This window comes from Ictidomys tridecemlineatus, chromosome 2 (genome assembly GCF_052094955.1).
Source record: "Ictidomys tridecemlineatus isolate mIctTri1 chromosome 2, mIctTri1.hap1, whole genome shotgun sequence".
NCBI classification, from domain to species: Eukaryota; Metazoa; Chordata; class Mammalia; order Rodentia; family Sciuridae; genus Ictidomys; species Ictidomys tridecemlineatus.
The window spans coordinates 205,162,279-205,171,663 of NC_135478.1; the positions used below are offsets into that span (position 1 = coordinate 205,162,279).

Genomic DNA, 9,385 nt, shown 5'->3' on the forward strand with positions numbered 1-9,385 from the left:
AAAATGCATTAATTCTAAATGAATATTGCTGTTGATATCAGTTGTTTCAATTGCTTTTCTTCTAAATTTCTTTTATTTTTGCCAATTTAACATGTTGCTGATGTTGAGATGCCAAGAATTGAAGATAGAATTTCAAACAGTTATGCTAGTTTCCTGGAAGACTTATTGTTTGAAAAAACAAAAGAAAGGGAGTGTTTGTGAGGGTCTACTATATAACAGTACACATTCAGCATTCAATTTAATCTTCAAACAATTCTATGAGTTTGTTATTATCAGCTTCATTTTACAATGACAAAATTGAGCTCAGAGAGATTTGCTCAAAGGTACAGATTTTAGCTGGTAAAACCAGATTTGAACATAATTGTACATGATTCCAAATTACATGTTGTTCTGGCAAGTTATCCTATTCCAATAAAACTCTAAGTGTATGAAATGGTTAAAGCTAATATGGTGTCATTTTAAAAGGAATGTACCCAAAATCTAAAATTTTGAGAATTCTTAAGAAATTGTACTATCCTACTCAGGGAAGTTTAAATTCTTTAAGTCTCTACACAGAATGAGTGCTGATACTCTCTTTCCGCATTTCACATGTGCCACCCATATCCTACCCCAGGAGGAGAGGTTATCTACTGATGTAAATTTAAAAAAAAAAATGTTCACAAAAATAAATTCAAAAATATCTCACTATCACTGCTATGGAGAACTGCAGGATGATTTGTTGGTGGGGCTGCACTCAGGAAAGAAAATCCAAATTCTGGTAAAAGTCTTCTTGTCAGTGCTTGGCACTGAGTCTCAGAGATCTGATCAGTGGCTGAAGCTGCCCGTCACACCAGCAAAGAGATGAGCGGAGACGTGAACTCAACCTGTGTGAGTGATATGGAATGTTTTCATAAACTAAAATCCACTTGGCTTTTGTTTTCATTGTTATTCCTAAAGACTATTTTATGTCCTTTCATTTAAGGGCTCTGCATCATGACAAAGTAGTAAATAAGGGGGCAGAGAGGGGGAATGTCACACTCAGGATCAGCCAGTTCCCAAAGTGGCTGCAGTCAAATTGTGAAGCATTTGTAGCTGACAGAAACCTAGCTGAATGTATCTAGGTTGTTGATGGGGTAGCTAGCCATGCACAGTATAATTCATAGTAATTTACAAGTATTCTAATAGTGTGTGTAATTCTTCAAAACCAGAACTCCACTCCTAAAGCAATGAGCCTCCACGAGCCAAGGCATTTGTATATCTGTCAATTTCTAAACATTTTACCCTAGAACTAATATCAGTACATTTTCACTGCAAAGTACATTAAAAATGGATTCTAATTGAATGAAACAGAAATACTGACATAGAAGGGAACTAGAGTTGTCTAAATGCCTTTTGCTGGGCACGAAGGGTTCAGAAAAATTTAAAAGATTTGGATTGCTACGTTGCCTTGGCTATTTCTATTTCATAAATTAGAATTTTCTTAGTAAAGTTAATACGTAAAATCATGATTTTACTAAGCTCCCATTTATATACCAAGAGTATGTTTTATTTCTTAAATTGCTTTTGGAGAAAATTATTTGATAGTTCTCCACAAGAGGGAGGCAAGGAGCAGTGGGTATTTAAAACACCTTGGGGTTTAACTGAACCCATGATCTTCCGTGCATGATCATCTGCATCTCACAAGACAGACACAGTGCTCCCTTCTCCTGAAATAACCTGGGGACTGACTGTGTCAGCAGCTCACCCTGTAATGTTCACATCAACCAAATAGACAATTTTACCCCGTCAGCCTGAGAAGAGGGAACCCTGCTTTAAGTTCAACCACATCCTTATAATTATCAGACTTGGAAAGAAACTTTTGGTGCAAAGTAAATGCGCTTGGTTCAAAATTATGCTCCCATTCTTACCAACTGCAAGGATATTTCTCTCAGGAAGTTGTACTCTTGAGCAGAGAAGTATCTTCTCCACATATCCTTAAATTAAATCAGCACATCAGAGCAGGTGGCCCAAAGCCACGAGGCCCTGCTTTGCCATCCTCATCACATTCTCCCTCAAATATATCTCTAGTGAGGCTCAGAGGCCCACAAAACTGCTTTTTTTTGATTTATTTGTTCTAATGAGTTATACATGACAGCAGAATGCTCTTCAATTCACTGTCCACAAATGGAGCATGATTTTTCACTTCTCTGGTTGTACACAAGATAGGATCACACTATTCATGCAATCATACATGTCCCTAGGGTAATAAGGTCCGTCTTATTCCACCATCTTTCCTATCCCCATACCCCTTCCCCTCTTCTCCCTCCCCTTTGCTCAAACCAAAGTTCCTCCACTTATTCTGTAGTTCATATGCAATGCATAAAATCCCTGTCAATAAAAAGGAGGGCATTCTCATTTCTAACAAGTTCCCCAGCAGGTGAGCTGTCTCCCGTGTTGAGGGAAAACAGGGCCAACTTCAGAACACCAAAGGCAGCTTTCTGAACCCTTAATTCACAGCAGGTCTAGCCACAGAATTGGCTCACATGTTCTAGGCAAAGCAATCTGTAAGGAAGGAGTGGCCTAACGTATTCCTTCTCATATATCATGCAAGGGTGCAGAGTGTCCTTAAGATCTGTAGCTAAATGTGCAGGAGTGATGAGTTCTAGTGTTGGATCAAACCCAGCCTGCGCTGGTTAATTCCAGTCACTCAAGAATTGGAGGTTTCCTGTGGTGCTTTGTTGATTGGTGTGTGATACTGTCTGTTTTCTAAGATGGCAGAGCTCAACTGTTTATAACCTAGTGAAAAGATGGTACAAACTTACTTTGGATCACTGTCAAGAGACTTTAAATTATTTAAAAGTTTTTTAATAACCAAACTGTATGTCACATAAAAGACAGAAACGTTCTACCAAAGACTATAAAAAGAAAAAAATGGTATTTCCAAAGGCTTCGATGACTCTGAGCTTGAATACCTACTGGAGGAAAAAATAGGAAAGTGCAATAGAGTAGAGAAAGAACACTCAAAATCAACCACTGGAAAAAAATCGAGACCCTTAATCCCTGGACTCAAAGAGAAGAAGAAAAAAAAAAATATTTATATCCCTCAGCAATACTTCCCCAGCCAATAAGGATGTGGCACGCCTGGACTTGGAATAAAATCAAATCATCTCCTGGGATGACTGGATTATGGGGAGGAAATACTCTGAAGAGAATGGGCAGCTGGAATAGGATTCTCTAGAACAAAAGAAAAGCTCAGCTAGCTTCTCAAAAGAAAAAGCCAATAAACACACAATGGATGGGCAGCTAGAGAAGGGAGATATACAAAATGCCCAGAAGTGCACATCCCATTATTTCACCAGTACTTTGTGGCCTTCTTGTAACCCACTGTTCTGAGGGCAGAAAACACAGGCAAGGCATTTTACAGATAGATGATAATGGCTTTCAGAGTTTCTCAAATTGGCTTAAAGCCCATACTGTGTAAATTGCTAAAAGCCCATGTGTAATTCTGAACCTCTTACAGGCCCTGAGACTCTCTGTGCTGGTAATAATTACACAGACTGGATAATTAACTTCTGACATAAAAAGGAATGAAGGTGAGAGAAGAAAATGCAGACCTTATCAACTTTTACTTAAAGCAAGAGCACACATTGACAAAAACCCTGGGGCATTCATTTGGATAAAAAAAATCACTGTAGCTTATCTCTCATAATGCTTTCCTGTAAGAATGGGGAGAAATTTCTTCATGTTCACCAATTATTCTTTTCTGGTATTTCTGGGGTTTACAGTCTTATTCATTTTAACTTTAGTTAGGACATCCTTGCCTTATCAATTTTAAGATTCCTGAGAGAAACCGTAGGCCCAAGGTACACAAGGGCAGAGTGCTAACATTCCCACAGGAAGGGAAGGATTGACTTCCACCTGCAGTAAGCAGAATAACTGAAATCGAGCCCCTTGCATAATGCAGAGGTTGAAGAGCTGTCTGTTCCATGAAGAATTAGAAAAGCCTGGAGAAACAGCAGGAAAGTTTGCCATCTGTTCAAGGCTCCAGGGGAAGATTAAAAGAAACTCATGAGACATCAAACCTCAGGCATTCAGGATCTCAATCTACACTAATTATATGGTAAGGGGGTCCCAAAGACAAGAAGTTAAGATACAGACCTCTCCACAACCACTGAAATATTAAGGTTCTGGCAGAAGTATTTCATAAAACTACTGTAGGATATTACATAATCAAGGATTCGAGGAATTCCTATGGGAGAAAAGTAGCCCACTGAAGGGGAACTCAGAATAAAAAATTTAAATCATCTGAAAAAAAGGAAGAATAACAGAATCTAAAAACAGGTGAAACTGATCCCTGTCAACTGAAAAAACATTATAAGACAAATCTGTAAGCATTTTTAAGGAGATGAAAGAACAAACAGAAACTATAATAAGTGCCAGAATATTATGAAGAAAACTTTGGCTGAGTTTTTAATAACTAAATAAAACTTCTGCAAATGTAAAATTGTAATTATTATAATTAAAAATTCAATAGATGGTAATTCTCATTGCAGAATAGTGAAATATATTTTTGATAAGTAAAAATAGTAACCATTTTTAAAAAATGAAATAAGAGGTCCCATATATAATAATATTGAAAAAAAATTCCTAAGATTAAGTGTAGGAAAGTTACAAGAGTATCACTAAGAAAACTTTAGACATACTAAAAGACAAGAAGATAGGAACCCATGGAAAGATACCCATGTTCTTGAAGAGGAAGATTTAATGTCATATCTGAGTTCTCCTTGAAATTATTTACAAATTAATGCAAACAAAAAATAATCAACCTTTCAAATAAATGAGTTGATTGTGAAATTCACATAAACAATAATCAAATAGGATAGTAAGGAAAACACTGAACAAAAAAAAAAAGAGGATTACTATTACAAGATATTAAAACATTATATTATTTAATAACAATAAAAAGATCAGTGTTGTAGTGGCCCATGAAAAGACCAAAAATTGACACAAATACCTACATTATATACTGTGTAATAAAGACAGAGTAAATAGACTAGACAAGAAATTAAATTATGTTGGGACGATTCGGGAGCTATTCAGAAATATAAAGTTAAATCTGTAACACCTAACAATTAGAAACGAAGATTTAAATTTTTTTTTAAATAAATTAATAAAATATATGGGATATTTCTGTTATAAGGTTATTTATGACTCAAAATCCAGAAATCTCAATGAGATGACTGGTAACTTTAAATTTTACAATATTTTTTTTAAAAATTGGCAATAAAAAATTATAAGCAAATAAAAATACAAACAAAAAAACAGTTAAGTAAATAGTGACATGTGTGCAACAGAATACTATGCAGCAGAAAAAAATAAATAAGGGACCTTTCTATGCACCTTTATAGAAATATCTCCAAGCTGTATTGCTATGTCAAAAAAAAAAAACTCTAATACATAACAGTAAATAAATATGCCAACTTTGGAGGCTCAAGGGGAAAGAATAAATAAAAATCTAGTGAAATATTCCTATTTGTTTGAACTCTCAAAAAGAAACTCTGGAAGTACACAAAACAAAAAGCAAACAGGGGGTTGTGGCTGTAGTTCAGCAGCAGAACTCTTGCCTAGCATGCATGAGGCACTGAGTTCGATCCTCAGCACCATATAAAAGAAATAAAATAAAGGAATTCTATCCATCTACAACTAAAAAAAAAAGAAAAGAAAGAAATAAAAGCAAACAGTGATTAATTTGGGCAGGGGGTGGCTGTCAAAGACAAAGAGGGTCTCCACATTATATAACTTTTAAAACTTTCTGATTTTTGAGCAATACAATTGTTTTTCTATATTCAAACAATTAAATTTTAAAATGTTTCAAAACTGTCTAAGCTCAATGATAATAAAATTAAAATGATATTCTTCTATACCTATTAAGTAAGGAGTTATTGTTAGTAGCAAAGCCACCATGTGGCATTAATCTAACAGGGAAGACCAAACCTATACATAGAAGGCAACAACACAAACTGAAGCGTGGTTTTTTGTTTGTTTGTTTGTTTTTCTTTTTATTTTGTTTTTTAGCCAATTTTGAAAAGATTTTATTTTTAAAATAAAGCCTAAGGAAAAAACTATTTTTTTAAGTTAAGAATTACAACATAGGTGAGGAAGTAATAGACATTGAAGAAGCTAGAGCCCAAAAGACAATTCAAATTTCATCTGTAACATTAAAGCTAAAGTAAATATAAAACAAATACAGCAATATAGTGACATTTATTAAATACAGGTGATGGGTATATATGCTATTCTTCCTACTTTGCTGTATATTTTCATTTCATTTTTAACCTGTTGCACAGAATTACCTATGTAAGTGAAAAACATATACTAAAACTTATACAGAATTTTAAAAATGCTCCAAAACTGGTAAGAAGTAGGATATATACATGTTTTATACATTTTTAAATATTTGTGTATATCTTTTAAATATGAAGTAAAAAAATATGAAAAAGATTAGGAATGATATAATGCCATAGATCCCAAACATTGTTGATGATTATTACCAGGAATATTTCTATTAATTCCAAGGACCTACTTTAGATCTATAAAATCTGATTATACAAGAGGAAGACAAATATATTTAAATTAGCAAATCCTATTCCAAAGTCTTTGACTCACTGATTTAAGACATGGAGCAGTTTCTTCAAGTATGAAAAAACCATCCATCTCCAGTGCTTAAGACCTTCACAGGATCTGAGACCTATCCAAGATCCTTCCAATTTGTGGAAGGGCACAATAAAAATATTTAAATATATCAAATATTTAAAAATATTTAAATCGGGGCACCTCACAAGCTGGTGCCCTGGAACTCTGCACCTGAACCCAAAACCTCTGATTATTCTCACACAAGGTTTTTAAAACACTGGTATAGATGACTGATTTTTTTTTTCTTTCTCAGAAAGAACTATATGTTCAAGACATGGTTGGAAGGATGTAGGCTAAGTATAAGTTAAGAACCAATTAAATGCCAAAAGGTATTTCCAAAGGAGGTTATAAAATCTACTGCTGTAGAAATGCTAAAAATATACTTTTGCCTGATAGCAGAAGACTAAACTAACGACCTCTGGAAAGCTTTCATAGCCCTGTGGTTTTAAATATAATTAAATGCCCAAAGGTAAGAGAGAATAAGAAATTGAATGGTTTGGGGATGATAAGTTAATAATACAATAATGGGCTAGGCAGAGACAATTTTGGTACACCTTTTAAGCTGTGCAATGAATTTTCAGAAACTTTAGGACTAAAGTACGTGACAGCAAGTGTAGCATCTTAAACTTCTTTAGTGAGCCCACAGCCTAGTAAGTGAGCAGAGCGTGTGCTCTCTGGTACCACAGCTACACAGCTCACCTTGCCTGGTAACATTGACTTAGCCACTGTTGTCCTAAGCAGCACCTCTGGTTCTAGGCACCCAGAACACACAACTGAATTATAAACATGTTGACACATGTGCAGCACTTTCCCATGAACACAATTTCTATCCAAACAAATGAAAAAGGGCCTGAAATTTAGATAAGGAAGTTGTTTTCTTCAAACTCAGAGATTGAATTCACAGCCCTAATGTGACTGAATTAACAAGGCTATCAACTTCAAGCAATCCCTGGATACCTTTTTAAGCCCACACACACATACACATGGAAGCATATTTTTTTTAAGAAAAATAAAAGAAGTGATTGTGCTGTACTAAAATAACAAACTCCATGTACCTTCCAATCAACTAGTCATCGTTTCAGAGAATACAGACTGGAGTAAATTGTGTCATAAAAGAGAGAAGACTTAGAATTGAAGTTATGGATTTAAATTTTAATTCTAACCTTTACTAGATGTATTATTTATACCCTGGTATGCATGTACACACATGCTTTAAAATTCATTCAATACAACATTATTTTCAAGAATGAGTAAAGATAACATACGAGGCAGAAAATGAAATAAAAATCACTATGAGGTAAATACTCAAATAATGTGTCACCACTAATACTTTACTATCAGCTATAAATTTAACTCTGAACTTTCTAGAAGGCAAGACAAGTGAAAAAGCATGATCTCTTACAAGTTGTATAGTGTTGGTTAGACTAAAGCAAAATTTTTCATGACAAGTGCAAATATTACTGGTTCTGAGCCCAGGGAAAATTGTTTCCTTTTGGGTTTTCATAATGACTAATACAGTACATAACGTCTTCCAAATAGCCCTAGAATAAATGCAAGAATGAGCACTTCATGTACCTCAGTGTAAGCCACAAGCACAATGTTACAAAAGCACAATCCTATAAAACAAGTTTTACCAAAGAGAATAAATGATGTGTTAGGTACAGAGTTCCCCAGTGAAGCTTAAAGTTGCTACATGCAAAACCTCCAGAAAAGGGGCCAAAAATATATTTTCACTGGTCCATGAGGTTTAGCGGGGTACTTTTTTTCCCATATGAAAATTTCAAATAAGAATCAGTTCATGTTTCCCTGTGGTAGATCTTGCCCTACTAGGATGGCATCCCCACATGAAGAGAGCATTTGGAACAAAGGACAGCCATTCCCTTAGCCTTTCTTTGTCCCCTCTCTGCCCACTTTAATCCTCAACACTGCCTGTGTGGCCTCTGTACTCAGAGGAGTGTAGAAACTGCTGACTTGAAGAACCAGGTAGAGTGCACTTGCTTCAGACGGTACAGTGCTGGTATTTCTCTCACCAACCTTTGACTAAGTATTGAGTGTCATCAGAACTCACCGTTTCCTGGAGCCACACAGCATCCTCTCTGAGCCTCCATTTCTTCCTCTGAAGAAAAAGAAGGAACAATTTATGACTTCACAGAGTGACGGTGAGAAATAAGTGTTTTCAAAATCATTTAACTTCTAATTACTATTCCAATGAGCCATGTTATTGCTAGAAATCATCAACAATTACTAGTTTCTTTCATCTTAATCATTATGGATTTTAGGAATACTTTCTTCACAGGGTTACTTCTGGCTTCTTTATAAACTTTTACCCATTAGAATGGACATTTCTTGCATAAAATTTCACATTCTCTTGATCCTATCTTTGTCCCATGGATAGAGATTTCTGAAACATATTTTATAAATCTACTCAGAATGTCTCAGGCATCAGGTATTAGTACCAGTGGCTGTCCCCCAAAATTACACATCATCCTTTTGGCCTTCCCTCCTTCCCTGGCTCAATCCCCCCGTCCCTTACTCCTGCTCCCTGAGATCACTTCCAAAAAATCCACCTGTTTGAGTTTTGTCTCTGTCTTCACTTTCACAGAAATCCAGACTGATATATCCTCCAAAATTATGCTCTTACCTAGAAATTATTCTTCAGAGGACACATCAAGAAAGTGAAAAGAAAACCTATATGATGGATGAAAAATTTTGCAAATCATATATTTAATAAAGG

The 9,385-nt window shown here is 35.2% G+C and overlaps 1 long non-coding RNA gene across 1 annotated transcript in view; it reads right to left on the reverse strand.

Moving 5' to 3' along the window:
* LOC144370323 (uncharacterized) overlaps positions 1 to 9,385 on the reverse strand; it is a 38,418-nt gene that overhangs the window by 16,450 nt on the left and 12,583 nt on the right. The window contains exon 2 of the long non-coding RNA XR_013430301.1: positions 8,720 to 8,767. This is a non-coding gene — a long non-coding RNA (uncharacterized LOC144370323). The remainder of the gene's footprint in view (positions 1 to 8,719; positions 8,768 to 9,385) is intronic.